At 37.6% G+C, this 14,047-nt stretch overlaps 1 pseudogene; it reads right to left on the bottom strand.

Moving 5' to 3' along the window:
• Positions 1 to 6,389: 6,389 nt before the first annotated feature.
• LOC112642021 (keratin, type II cytoskeletal 8-like) lies at positions 6,390 to 9,928 on the bottom strand (annotated as a pseudogene).
• Positions 9,929 to 14,047: the final 4,119 nt, after the last annotated feature.

Here is a 14,047-nt window from a genome sequence, read left to right as displayed (position 1 = left end):
CGAGTTACTTCCATCACAGCCAAGAACATTCACCTTCTATAGAATAAAGGTTTCCCTGGCTTCTTCCTTTGCCAAGACTCAAAGACTCAAACTGGAGATGGAGATGAAAACATTTTGCAGTCAGCTCCTTAAAGAGTGCTGAAAATACACACAAGGGGTCTTTGTCCAAAAGTAAATAATTATTGTTTGTCAAGTATTTACAATAGTGGATGGGACAATACATAAATCCTGTTCTCTCTTTACCAACAGCTGCCTGCCAGCTTTTAACTTGCAGGTGTGTTGTTTCTTGTTTCTGTTTTAATCTAGTTTCATAATGAAGGTATTCAACAAAATTACTTTTTAAGAAATGCATTCTAGCTTCCACTCAGTTAATTTACTGCTGTTTCTATAAAATTAAACTCCAAATATTAAAAGGAACTTTTAAAAGTCAGCTGAGACTCCAGTGGTTCTACGCTGATATCCAAGTAAGTGATTAACTATCGTCTACTTGAATACTTTCAATGCTAGACACCTCACCACCATTCAGAGATCTCAGTACACCTGACAGCTCTATTGGAAAATTCTAACTCTCGTTTATTAGTCCTAGTTCTTCTTTGTAGAGTCACAAGGAAAAATGTAACCCCTCTTTCAAACAATATTTCTTCAAATGTTGAAGACAACTATCATAGGCCAACAGATCCACAGCTGTCCAGTCAAAAATCCTCAGTTCTTCTGACTGTTCCTCATGTAAAATGAATTCAAATCTCTTCTCCATATGAATAACTGTACTCTAAAAGTACTTCAGTTTTCCTCTTAAACTTTGGTGTTTCTCAAAGGGAAAACCCCAAATGAACTCAGAATAGCATAAATTAAAATGTGTCTTTAACATTCTTTATGTTAGTTATTTCTTTCCACCTTAGTGCATCCTAAGATACAAACAATGCAGAAACGGAAAGAGACAATGGATATTGTGAAAGATGGATGTGAGATCTATGATCTGGTTTCAACTCTTACTAGCTATTTGAGCAAGTTGCTTAACCTCTCTAAGCTTAAAATTTAAATTTACAAAATGGCAAAAATTACACTTACAAATTAAAGATAGACATGAGATTTACAAATAAATGCATGCATAGTTTCTAACAATCTATGCCTGGCACATAGTAGACATTCAATAAACTATAATTATTATTATTAATTTTTATGTTTTGGTGAGGCATGTCATGATTAATCATTTTATTATTTTATTTTATTTTATTTTATTTTATTTTATTTTATTTTATTCATGAGAGACACACAGAGAGAGGCAGAGACATGGGCAGAGGGAGAAGCAGACTCTCTGTGGGGAGCCTGATGTAGGACTCGATCCCAGGACCCTGAATCATGACCCGAGACAAAGGCAGATGTTCAACCACTGAGCCACCAAGATGCTCCTCAATGGTTAATATATATTCCATTTACAATCACCTTAAGATTCTTAAATCCTTTTACATATCACATTTTACTAGAACAACTATTAAAAAAAAACAACTATTTTATTGTGAAACCAGTGACATAAATTTACATTTATCTATTTATCTTTATTTCTTCCAAACATTTATCTATTATTTCAGTTGCTTGAATTCTTTATAGATGGCAATTCTAAAATCAAATATTTTAACTAATATTTTTCTCAATTTTGAACTACATAAAATTATGATCATTAATTGAATGGCATGTCATTGTTTAAAATATTTTTAAAATAAATAAATATTTTTAAAGAATGCAAGAACTCATTTAAAAAACAACATGGCATTGTTTAAAATGTAAAAAACAAACAAAAACTATACACACACATATATACACACACAAAAGGTTGAAGGAAGAGTCCTATCCTCTAGAAATATCCTTCAGATAAACACTGACCCTTTGCATCTAGAGTCTAGGAAACTCTGACATAATGAAATCCAAACATGTATCATATATACACCCACCCACCAAAGAAGGAAATGATTCTACCATGGGTGATTTATTCTTGGTGAACCCACAAAGTCTAATCATAATCATCACTTCCTTTTCTAAATGCTTATAACATCTCTCCTTTCTATTTAAAGATCCTACTTGTTTAGAGCAGCTTTAGGTTCACAACAAAATTAAGAGGAAAGTACAGAGTTTTCTCACATACCTCCTGCTCTAATAGCCTCCCTCATTATCGATATCCCCAACCAGGGTGGTACATTTGTTGCAACTATTGTTTGTAACAACTTATAGTTGACATCCTAATAACTCGAAGTCTTTAGTTTTCCTCAAGATTCACTCTTAGTGTTGTACATTCTATGGATTTGGACAAATGTATATCGAAGTGTCATAGAGTATTTTACAGCGCTAAAATTATTCCATGCTCCACCTATGCATCCCTTCCCTCTCCTCAGTCCCTGGCAACCACCAATCTTTTTACTGTTTCCACAGTTTCGACATTTGGAATGTCGAATGTCATATGTCCTATGGTTGGCATATGGCATATGTCATGGTGAAAAGCATATAGCCTTTTCATATTGGTTTTTCACTTAGTGATATAAATTTTAGTTTCCTCCAAGTCTTTAATGATTCAATAGTTCATTACTTTTTAACACAGAATAATTTTCCATTGTCCGGATGTACCACAGTACTTTTATCCATAAACTACAACATCTCTTCCCAATAATCCCTTCTCAATTCTTGCCCATTATTGGAAAAAAAAAAAGTCTTTGTCATTAACATGAAACTGGGGAATGATAAGAAAAAAATTACTTCACATAACACTTTCACAGAATGGGTAATTAATATAGGGAAGTATTTTTCAAATATACATTGCAGAGAAAATTATTCTAGGAAGATGCTCCATTTAACAGTTGGGGAATGGCTAAAAACATGACAGTGTCTTGGAGATTTTAAATTAAAAAGGTCTACTAAAGACTCTAAGAACTCTTATAGAAAAAAATTCCCATTTGTTAAAATTGAAAGTTCCTCAATATATTTAGTCACAAAATTATTCTCCTTAGGTCACAAATGGAAACCTCCCTTAAAACTTTTTTTCAAGTCTCTTTTTCAAATCAAAGGTATTGAGGAATAAACATCCCTTATACAATAAAAAATAGCTATTTAAAGTATAAAGTTTGATTAGTTCTGACAAATATATGCATTCATGTGTAAGCACCACTATAATAAAGACAGAATATTTATATCACCTAAAAAATTTGTCTTGTGTTTCTCTACTCTCAGTCTCTGAAAGAATGACAACTTCAGGCAACTACTGATTAGATTTCCCTTTTCTAGAATTCCTTGTAAAGGAAACCAAGATTCAGTCATGATTTTATATGTACTGGTGGATAATTCCTACTTTGCTGCTGAATAGTATTTAGTATTTCATCATACGAATATACCAGAATTCGTTTATCCATTCACCTCTAAATAGACATTTACACTGTTTGCATTTTAGATTATTATTAATAAAGCCTCTGCATAATTGTGTATAAGATTTTGTGTAGAGGGGCACCTGGGTAGCTTAGTCCATTGAGTATCTGACTTAGATTCAGATACTGATCTCAGAGTCCTGGAAACAAGCCCCACCTCAGGCTTCACACCCAGCAAGGAGTCTGCTTCTTCTTCCTCTGTACCTACCTGCTGAACTGTGCACTCTCCCTCTCACATAAATAAATAAAACCTTATTAAAAATTTGTATAGACATATGCTTTCACTTTCTTGAGTAAATAACAGGGAGTAGAATTACTGAGTCATATACTAGGTATGTTTCACTTCAAAGAAATTGTCAATTTTTTTTCCAAACTGGGTTGAACCATTTCACACACCTTTACATTTTACATACATGAGTGTTCTAGTTGCTTCATATTTTTACCAAAAATTGGCGTAGACAGTATTTTTCAGTTTTAGAGTTGTATGTTGTTTAATTGCTAATTATTCAGTTTTATCATGTATTGTTACTGATTTCTCATTTAATTCATTTTGGTGAGAAAGCAGACTCTAAGATTCAAATGTTTTAAATTTAATTGAGACCTGTTTTAGAGACCAGCATATAGTCTATCTCTATCTTACGGACTAGCATATAGTATATTGGTGACCATTTTTCACACAATCACCCAGATTACATATTCCATTCTCACTAGATAGAGTATTCTATAACTACCAAGTTATGTCGGATAATAGTTACAGTCAATATTCACCCTTAGTGTACCTCTACTTTCAATTTATCAGTTTCTGAGAGAGGATTTTGAAATCTTTAAATACAATGTTAGCTTGGGCAGCCCGGGTGGCTCAGCGGTTTAGTGCCACCTTCAGCCCAGGGCCTGATCCTGGGGAGGTGGGATCAAGTCCCACTATGGGCTCCCTACATGGAGCCTGCTTCTCCCTCTGCCTGTGTCTCTGCCTCTCTGCCTCTCTCTCTCTCGGACTTACGGACTTAAATAAATAAATGAATAAATAAATAAATAAATAAATAAATAAATAAATAAATAAATAAATAAAATAGATGTTAGCTTTAACTTATTTCTACTTTCAGCTCTGTCCATTTTTGCATCACATATTTTGAAGCTCTAATATTGGGTGTATTGAAATTTGTTAGGTCTGCATAATGATTTAACCTCTAAATCATTATGAAAATTCCTACATTATCATGGGTAATATTCTCTATTTTGGAGAATACTTTGTCTAATACTAATATGGCTATTCCTACTTTCCTTCGATCACTTTTATTTACTTTTAAGCCATGTATGAATTCATATTTAAGTTCTTACATGTAGATGAGCTTTTTATGCAGTCTGATAATCTCTGCTTTCAAATGTTATATTTACATGACATATCGTTAATATAATTATCAATATGATTGATTTCAATCTATTATTTTCTATTTATCTCTTCTATTTTTTTTCTTTTTTTCCTTTCTTTTCCTGTTCTGTCTTCTTTTGGATTAAATGAACACTTTTGTGATTCCATCTTATCTCTGCTGTTCATTTATTAGCTATATATGTCTTTTTTTAGTGGGCGTCCCAGAGTTTATTTACATCCTTAGCTTATCAAATTTATGCCACTTCACATATAATGTTAAAATGTTCACCTCCTCATCTTGCTGTTCTTTGTGTTATATGTTGTCATATATTTTATTTTTGTTCATGTTACAAACCGTATGATATACTGGTGTTTTTGGTAGTAAACAGTGAATTATCTTTTTAAGAAAAAGAAGAATCCCTAATATTTAATATTTCTGTTGCCTTTTTTTCTATACATCTATGTTTCCATCTGGTATTATTTTTCCATCTGTCTGAAGAACTTCCTTTAGTTTTTTTTTTTTTTTTTTTTTTTAATAGTGCAGTTCTGCCAACAGTGGATTCTCTAAGTCTCGGTGTCTCGGTGTCTGAAATTTTTTTTTATTTTGTCCTCATTTTTGAAATATAGTTTCATCAGATATAGATTTCTAGGTTGAAGTTGTTTTTCTTTAATAGCTTTAAAAATATCTTTCTATGGTTTTTTGTCTTCCTTTGTTTTGGAAGGGTAGTGTAAAGACATTCTTACCTTTTCTTTTCCTCTACATAAGTTGTCTTTGGGTTTCTGGTGTATATCCTGCTGGTAGTCCATCAAAACTTTTGGATTTGTGTGTTTATAACTTTCAACAAATATGGAAATATCTTCAACTGTTTTTCTCTAATCTTCTTTTCTACACTTTTCTCCCTGAATTTCAATTACATATTGGCAAAGTTAAATGCCTTGGTATTGTCTACCAGATTACTGAGTCTCTTTTAAATTTTTTAATTTTTTCTCTCTATGCTATCTTTCAGATTTGTTGTTGTTGTTGTTGTTACTGACTTCCAGGTTCAGCAATATTTTCTTCTCTAAAGTCTAATCTTTTATTAAGTCCATCCAGTAAAGTTTTCATTTCACAGCTCCACAAGACACCATGCATGCTGTGCCTGACTTCTCCCTCCCGAAGCCATGTCTTCTAAAGTGTCCCCAGGCAGAAAGCCAAACCAATCACCTCTCTTTTAGGAGTCACAGCATGCAAAACCACTTTCTTGTCCAATGGCTGAACACAATTATTTCATGGATTTCACCCAATGTTTCTAATTGTTTACAGTGGAATGTCAAGTCCCATATCAGTTTCTCCTTCATGGCCAGCAACAAAAATCTCATCCTGTGCAATTTTGGGAAATGCTAACCTAGAAAATTTATGTGAATACTTTAGGCCTGTTTTTATATTTCTGAGTCATTACTTTCCAATAATTTATTAAGAGAATGATAATTAATTCATAAGAATTTAAAAATGAGAAGTCTCTAACTAAAATTGGTATTTAATAGCCAGAAGACAAATTGCATGTATATCATTTTAGGAGGAAAAAGCTTAAATTAGGTCAGAATATTTTAAGTACAGTTGATACAGGACACACAATGAGTAATATCATATTGTGTTTAATTTATTAGAAATTCTTACTTCTATATTAAAGAAATGGCTCTTTCCTAGTTCCCCAATTAAAATACTAAAACATGTATCAAAAGATCATCTAATACTAGAACTAGAAGGAAATTATGCACCACCCTTTCCAAACTTCATATTTTACAGCTTTGGAATGTAGAGTCAGAGAAGGTAAATCACTTTTTCACTCACCCAAACCAACATAGCTTGTAGTTGGAATTGCTGATAATACCTGATCCCTAGTCTCATATGCCACACAGGCTTTATTCCCTCCTCCCTCAAAATGTAGTCTTTTATAGACATCTTTTATACACAACTATTGTTTTTACAAAAATCAAGCAACTAAATTACGGTACAAAGGAAGTGATAACGAGATATATATTTTATAAACCATTTGTTTCCCCTGTCTACTGTTTAGCACTATACACTATTACATTGAGTTAAAGTCTTAGAAAATAGTTATTATTTGAGCCCGTGAGGAATTTACAAAGAATTACAATTTTTTATCAAGAATCTTAAGTCCTTATAAAATATCTGATCTCTTCAAGAGGTCCCTTAAGGTTTTATTTTTACAATCTTACTTAGCAAGCATTTAAGCAAATAATTCATCTGACTGAGTTGTCTACATAGTTGAATTAATCTTCAGCAAGCTTGTGTTAGATTAAATAATGACCTGAGTGATGTTCAAACAATTCAGAATTAACTAGCATAAAATAAGCTTATAATTCCTTTCACTTATTACTAATACTGTATTACCTCATCTGCTTGAAAAAATGGGCATTGAGTTCAAAAGGAGAAGATGCCATAGTAAATGTAAGCTAAAAAGTGACTCATAGCTTTTGATCTCCAAAATACTTTCCACTGATTTTACCAATGCTCCATTTCAGTCATTCCTTCTGGTCCAGCATTAACCAAAAAACCATTGTTAAAATGCATGTTTGTGAAAAAATGCAATAGCTCAAGTTTATTATCAGATGGAAAAAGCAGAGTATCAAGTTCAGAGGAAATGAGTTTGCAAATATGCATTTATACATTTTAGTTGCAGATAATTATTGAGTACCTACTATATGCCACACATTGTACTAGGAAATACATAATGTACAAGCCAGAGTGATGATTAGTAATCTAACTTATTTTGTTCGTTTGTTCAGTTGTTGCCTGTTTCCTCCATTTACCACCATCAGCAAACACTGAATAGAAATTCAATCAACATTCTGTAAATCTTGCTCATCCTTGTATCCCACTAGATTTGTTCCTGCCATGTAACAGTCACCTCGTCAATATTTGTTGATTGATTAAATGAATGGCACTACCCTGCCCTCATGAGAGTCTGATGTTAGGGAGGTGGTTGAGGAAGCTGATAACACAAGACATGGTTCAGTAAGGAAGTAGCTAGAATGTTTTACTTTGATATATCAGTATTTTATGGCTCTGAATTTTCTGGGTTTCATGTAAGTACTAAAGGAGAATAATTTATTTTCATATATTTATCAATTTATATTTTAGTGATTTTTCCAGATCTCTATTTTGTTCTATTCTCACAGTAATAAATACACCAGAACAAACATTAGAATCTCAGAACTAAAGATTAGAAGGGGAAGGAGAAGGAATTAGAGCAATCTGGATTCGACCAGGCCCCAGACAATCTCTTCCCTTACTTTGGGTCCACCTCAAGGGCAGATTCACCAGTGTGTTCCTTCTTTTTTTTGCCCCCGGGGGGCGGGGGGACTGGCAGCAGCTTTATTTGGGAAAAGACATTTGAATTGGCTTTCGGTTGGGGGCATGACCAAGAAGGGGTACCCACGGCAGTAGACTCCCCCTAAGGGTAGGTTGGGGACCAGGGCTGAGCCTTAGGTGGGTCTATTGCACGCAAGGCTCCCCTGCACAGCTCCTTCCCCCAAAGGCTTCATGGGGCTACAAGAGCAAGGAGGCTGAGAGGGCCCGCGGTGGCTGTTCACTTGGGCAGGACGTCAGACGACTCAGACACCAGCTTCCCATCTTGAGTCTCGATCTTCTTCAGAACCACAGCCTTGGAGGAGCTGCTGCGGCTGAAGGAACCGCCAGGGCCAAAGCTGGACTGGAAGGAGCTCTGGCCTAGTTGGGGCCGGGGCTTGTGAGGCCCCCGTAGGCCAAGTTCAGGCCACCGGAGTAGCCGCTGGTGGTCTTCGTATGGATGCTCATGTTCTGCATCCCAGACTCCAGCCGGCTCTTCTTGCCCTCCAGCAGCTTGCAGTCGGTGGCGATCTCGATGTCCAGGGCCAGCCTGACGCTCAGGAGCTCCCGGTACTCGCGCAGCTGCCGGGCCATGACCTGCTTGTCCCGCTGCAGGGAGGCCTCCGGCTCGGCCACCTTGGCATTGGCGTCCTTGACGGCCAGCTCCCCGCACTGCTGGGCGTCGGCGATGGCGGCCTCCAGGGCAGCCCTCTGGTTTTTGAGGGTCTCGATCTCAGCCTGGAGGCGGCTGATGCTCCGGTTCATCTCGGAAATCTCAGTCTTCGTGCGGCGGAGGTCATCCCCGTGCTTCCCAGCCAAGGTCTGCAGCTCCTCGTACTTGATCTGGTGCATGGTCTCGGCCTCTGCCCGGCTGCGGTTGGCGGTTGGCGATGTCCTCGTACTGGGCCTTGACCTCAGCGATGACGCCGTCCAAGGTCCAGGGAGCGGCTGTTGCCGGTGGACAGCACCGCGGACGGGTCGAGATCTGGGACTGCAGCTCATGGGTCTCCTCTTCATACAGCTGCCCTGAGGACTTGATCTCGACGGTCAGCCCTTCCAGGCGGGACTCCAGTTCTATCTTGTTCATGTAAGCTTCATCCACATCCTTCTTGATGAGGACAAATTCATTCTCCATGTCTCCACGCAATTTGATCTCATCCTCGTATTTATTTTTGAAGTCCTCCACGAGCCCCCCTGTAGGTTGCCAAGCTCCACTTCCAGCTTCAGCTTCTCCTGCCCCGGGGTGTCCAGCTGCCTCCGGAGGTTGTTGATGTAGCTCTCAAACATGTTGTCTATGTTGCTTCCAGCAATTTTCTGCTCCTGCAGGAGGCCCCACTTGGTCTCCAGGATTTTGTTCTGCTGCTCCAGGTGTCTGACCTTGTCGATGAAGGAGGCAAACTTGTTGTTTGAGGCCCTTGATCTGCTCCTTCTCCTGGGTGCGCACTGCCTGGATGTTGGGGTCCACCTCCAGCTTCAGGGGGCTCAGCAGGCTCTGGTTCACTGAGACGGCCCCGGGCTGCCGTAGCTCCCGACCACACTCATGCTGCTGTTCAGGCCACCCCGGAAGCTGCTGCCGCTGCCGCCCACCCGGGAGAAGGCGGAGGAGCTGATGTGCGAGCTGGCCCGCTTGTGTAGGAGCGGCTGCTGAAGGCCCAGGGGCTGGAGGTGGACACCTTGTAGGACTTCTGGGTCACCCTGATGGACATGGTGGAGGCTAGAGTGGAGGCGAGGAGGCGGAACCTGACAGAGGTTCCAGAAGGAGCGCGAGGAGCCGCTTCTAGGTGGGCCAGTGTGTTCCTTCTAAAGAAAAAAGAAACTCCAAATTCAAAAGAATTAGTGAATAATATAGATTTTATGGACTATTTCTTGGGAAATAAAAAGTAAAAGTTACACCACACCAAAATATTATTACCATCACTAATTAATACCTCTTTCTTCTCCCGAAATACTTCCTCATCTAAGATATTTATCTCCTGAGAATCAGAGAGATGAGTATCTTTCTGCCCCTGTTCAATCTCTAAAATATATCCTCTCTCTTGCTTCAAATCATTCATTTCTCATGCTCAATTTGCATGTCACACTAAACACGGCAGAGGTCACCAACAAACACCTATGTTCCTTGGTCACACCCTTCAAGGACATCCAAGTCATCTGGCCCACATGAGCACACTTTGAGTTCAGGGACAGGTTCAGTCTGTGTTTATACTTCTTCCTGTAAAGAACCTTTCAAAATAATAGTATGTTTACTTTACAGCTAAGGAAACTGAAGCTTGAGAGTATAGATAACTTGGCTAAAATGAGATAGGGAGCAAATAACAGTAGAAATTAAAAACCACATGTACCTGTCTCCAAATTTCTGTGCTACTTACTAGTTTCTATATGTTTCATAATAATGGCTACTACTAATTGAACATCTGCCTTTGGGAAGCACTTGTGCTATACATTTCATACACATTATGTAATTTAGTCTTCATTTTAACCTGACTATAAGTAATGTCACTAGCCCCATTTTACAAGTGAGAAATCTAAGGGTGAGCAAAGATAAGGCACTTGCCCAAGGTCACAGAGCAAGAAAGTAGTAGAGGGAAGATACAATCAGATCTATTTGACTCATTTATTTTGTTACATTCCCCCATACCACACTGTTGAAAGAGAACATAGTGATGCCTCAGTTCAACATTCTACATCAATATAGTAAGTCCCTTTGCATGCATTAATGAAATATAATTTTCTACGTAGATCTTTACAGTGAAAAGGTGTTCACTACTCCATAAGGACCATTTCTAAGGTAGATATAATTTGCAATAAGAAATGTATTTGTTTTGAAATAAAGGTTGCCCTTATTTAACTATGGATTCTATTGTTCTGTCAGATAAATAAATAAATAAATAATTTTCTCTAGCTCTCTTCCACAGCATAGCCCTTCCAGTGCTCCATTCATTTTCAACCATTTAGAGTATACTTACCATATGCTATACAGTGTGCTCAACACTGAATATAATGATGAGAACACAGACAGTCTCTTATAGCTTACTGATTTAAGCAGACACTATACACAAATTGATGTATAATTGCAAAATCATGGTGAAAATGCAGGGACTTATAAAAGCGTATTCTGAGGGGCCTTAGTGCAGTTGGGTCGAAATGGGTGTTCTGGAAGAACTCCCAGAAAAGGGGATATTTAAAGAGTAAGTAGGAATTAACAAAGCAAAGATAGTTAAGGAGCAAAGCAAGGCAATAAGATTTAGTATACAGAACAGTGTACACATCACTGTGGCTGGAGAAAGCATAGGGACTTCCAATAATGACAAGAAGGGCAGTGAAGCTGAACCAAGGGAGTAACTGAGAGGATCAGTGAAGTTAAGGTAGTAAAATAATACAGGATCCAGTTAATACATGAAAGTCCATACACACACCAGTCGTAATTTTGATCTTCAGTAACAAGTACTGACACACAGATCTTGGTTTCTAATACCATTCCTCAATAAAGGGAACCACGGCTCCTTGGAGAAAGGATTGGGGTAGGAAATATACTAGGTGAACCAGTAGCAAAATGTGGTGTGAGAAAGAAAGGAAGTGCTCAAAACAAACAACAAACAAACATATGGAAAATGATGGATGTAGGTCAAAGGGACACAGGAGGCAAGTGAAAGAACTTTTAATGGCCCAACCTGAAACAATTTGAGCGAAACAATAAACAAAGTAGCACTGGATTATAACTCAAAGTAAAAATAAATATCCATGAGTCCATGTAAATTAATAAATACATAAGTGGGAAAAATAGACACATCTCCCTGTATAGAAGAATTCCAAATAATTTATGTAGATACTTGCCTTTGTAGAAGTAGATCATAACTCCTATTCCGTAAGAGTGAGCTGAACATAGTTACTTCCTTCCAAAGAGTTCAGTATGGAAAGGCGGGGAAGAAGAAATTTACAGAGTAGAAACCCAAAAAGCACTAGCTCAGCATGGTGGTCAGGATCAACACTGACAGATGTAGAGCATACTGATAGCATATATCCTTGATATGATGTGTTGAGAATGGCACTTAATGTCTGTGGTCTTCCTTGCAAAGCCCATATCCCCACTCTAATCATGAAAAAAAAAAAAAACAACAACATCAGAGAAACCCCAATAGTGGAATAGTGTACAAAATATCTGACCAGTAGCCTCCATAAATGTCAGGGTTATTAAAAACAAGGAAAGTCAAAGAAACTGTCACAGCCAAGAGGAACCTAAAGAAACAGAATTAAATACAATGTGGTATCCTGTATAGAACCCTCAAATGGAAAAAAAAAAAGACACAGGATGCAAACTAAGAAAATATGAAAAAGTATGAATTTTAATTAATAATGAGGTATCATAATCAGTAGAGAATTGTGACAAATGTAACATACTAATGTAAGATGTTAACAATAGAGGGAATTTGATGTGAGTATATGAAAACTCAGTATCATCTTTTCAATTTCTCTGAAATTTTAAACCTATTAAAAAATAAAATATTTTTTAAAAACAGAAAGAAAGAAAAGAAAAGAAGAGAAAAGGGGAAAAAAGGAAAGCAAAGCAAGCAAGGGGAAAAAAGACCTTTAATCTGAAGTCACAGCCTGGCCTATGGTACAATCAGGACTCTGGCTTAAGAGTATTTGCATAAGATCACTCTGTAGTAGAAGAGAGATGTCCATTTATCTATCTTACCAGTGACCTGGGCAACTTCAATGTCTCTGTAAATTATCCTTTTGAAACTACCCTAGTCTCACAATTGATGAACCTGCTAAACTTCAGAGATCTCCTGTACTTCATGCCCCTATGAAACAGGAAATGATCTGCTATAAATACCCCAAACATCCTATTATTCTACTTCTACTTTCTGAACCCAATCTCCACATCATAATGAATTCCTATTTCTTGTCACTTCCCTGTATCCCATTCTATCAACTCTCTTCCCACACTGTGCCTCTCCAGAACTTGCCTGGGCCCCCAGAACACCCATTTACTGCAAATATTTCCCATCAATATTTCCCAAATATTTCCCATCATAAAAGATTCTTTTATGCTTTTAGCATTCAGCAACTGCTCCTTCCCCAGACCCCAGCCAGTTGATCTTCCAGTCTTGCTCCCAGAATGCTCAGAGCTATCAACAATACCAAAGTACTCAGTGGATTGACTCCAGAATAATAATATCCCACTTCTGTTGGACTCCTAATGGGTTCCACTGATCCCTTTTCTCTGAATGCTCTTGTACCAAGTGCTCTCAATTGGCTTCCTAAGGCCTTGTCCACTTGTTTTGAGCCCCTAGCTTACACATTTCTTCCTTCATTTTCTCACACAGAATTGCCTCCAGCCTGAGGAGATGGTGGTCATCAGACTCTAATCTCCTCAGCTTCCCTCTCCGTACTTTAGAAGGTACACCTTCCCTAACTCACATCCTTACCACTTTGTCATCCTTACTCTGACAACGTGCTTCCCTCTTTCCACCTTCTTCTCATTTTTCCCAAAAGACCACCTACCAGAGATCTTCACTGTACCACCTCTAACTATGGTATAGAATCCCTCTCATTTCCTGAGAGGCCTTATCTCCTTAATTACCCCTTCTCTCTCTCCCTCTCATGACTTCATGTCTACTTCTCCCTGGATATCAAACATTCCCCCGTCCTACAAACAAGTTTTGCTTAACCTGTAATATTTGATTGCCAAAGAACAATACTGCATTCATTTATCACTTGTAACTTTTCCTGATGGGCAAGTTTTTTTTTTTTTTTTTTTTTTTTCAAAATGTGAGCTGAGGCAAAGAAAAAAATACAATAAAGCACATCATTGGCAGTGAAAATACAGGCACTACTAGTCAAGATGCTCTCTAGATGTCAAGATGGTTTTAATTTTCTATGGTTCTCTAATTCCTCTGTCATTTTCTGTCTTTC

The sequence above is a fragment of the Canis lupus genome, chromosome 21 (assembly GCF_003254725.2).
Source record: "Canis lupus dingo isolate Sandy chromosome 21, ASM325472v2, whole genome shotgun sequence".
Lineage (NCBI taxonomy): Eukaryota > Metazoa > Chordata > Mammalia > Carnivora > Canidae > Canis > Canis lupus.
Note: the sequence above shows the minus strand (reverse complement) of the source record. Positions and strands in the feature narration are given on the sequence as shown.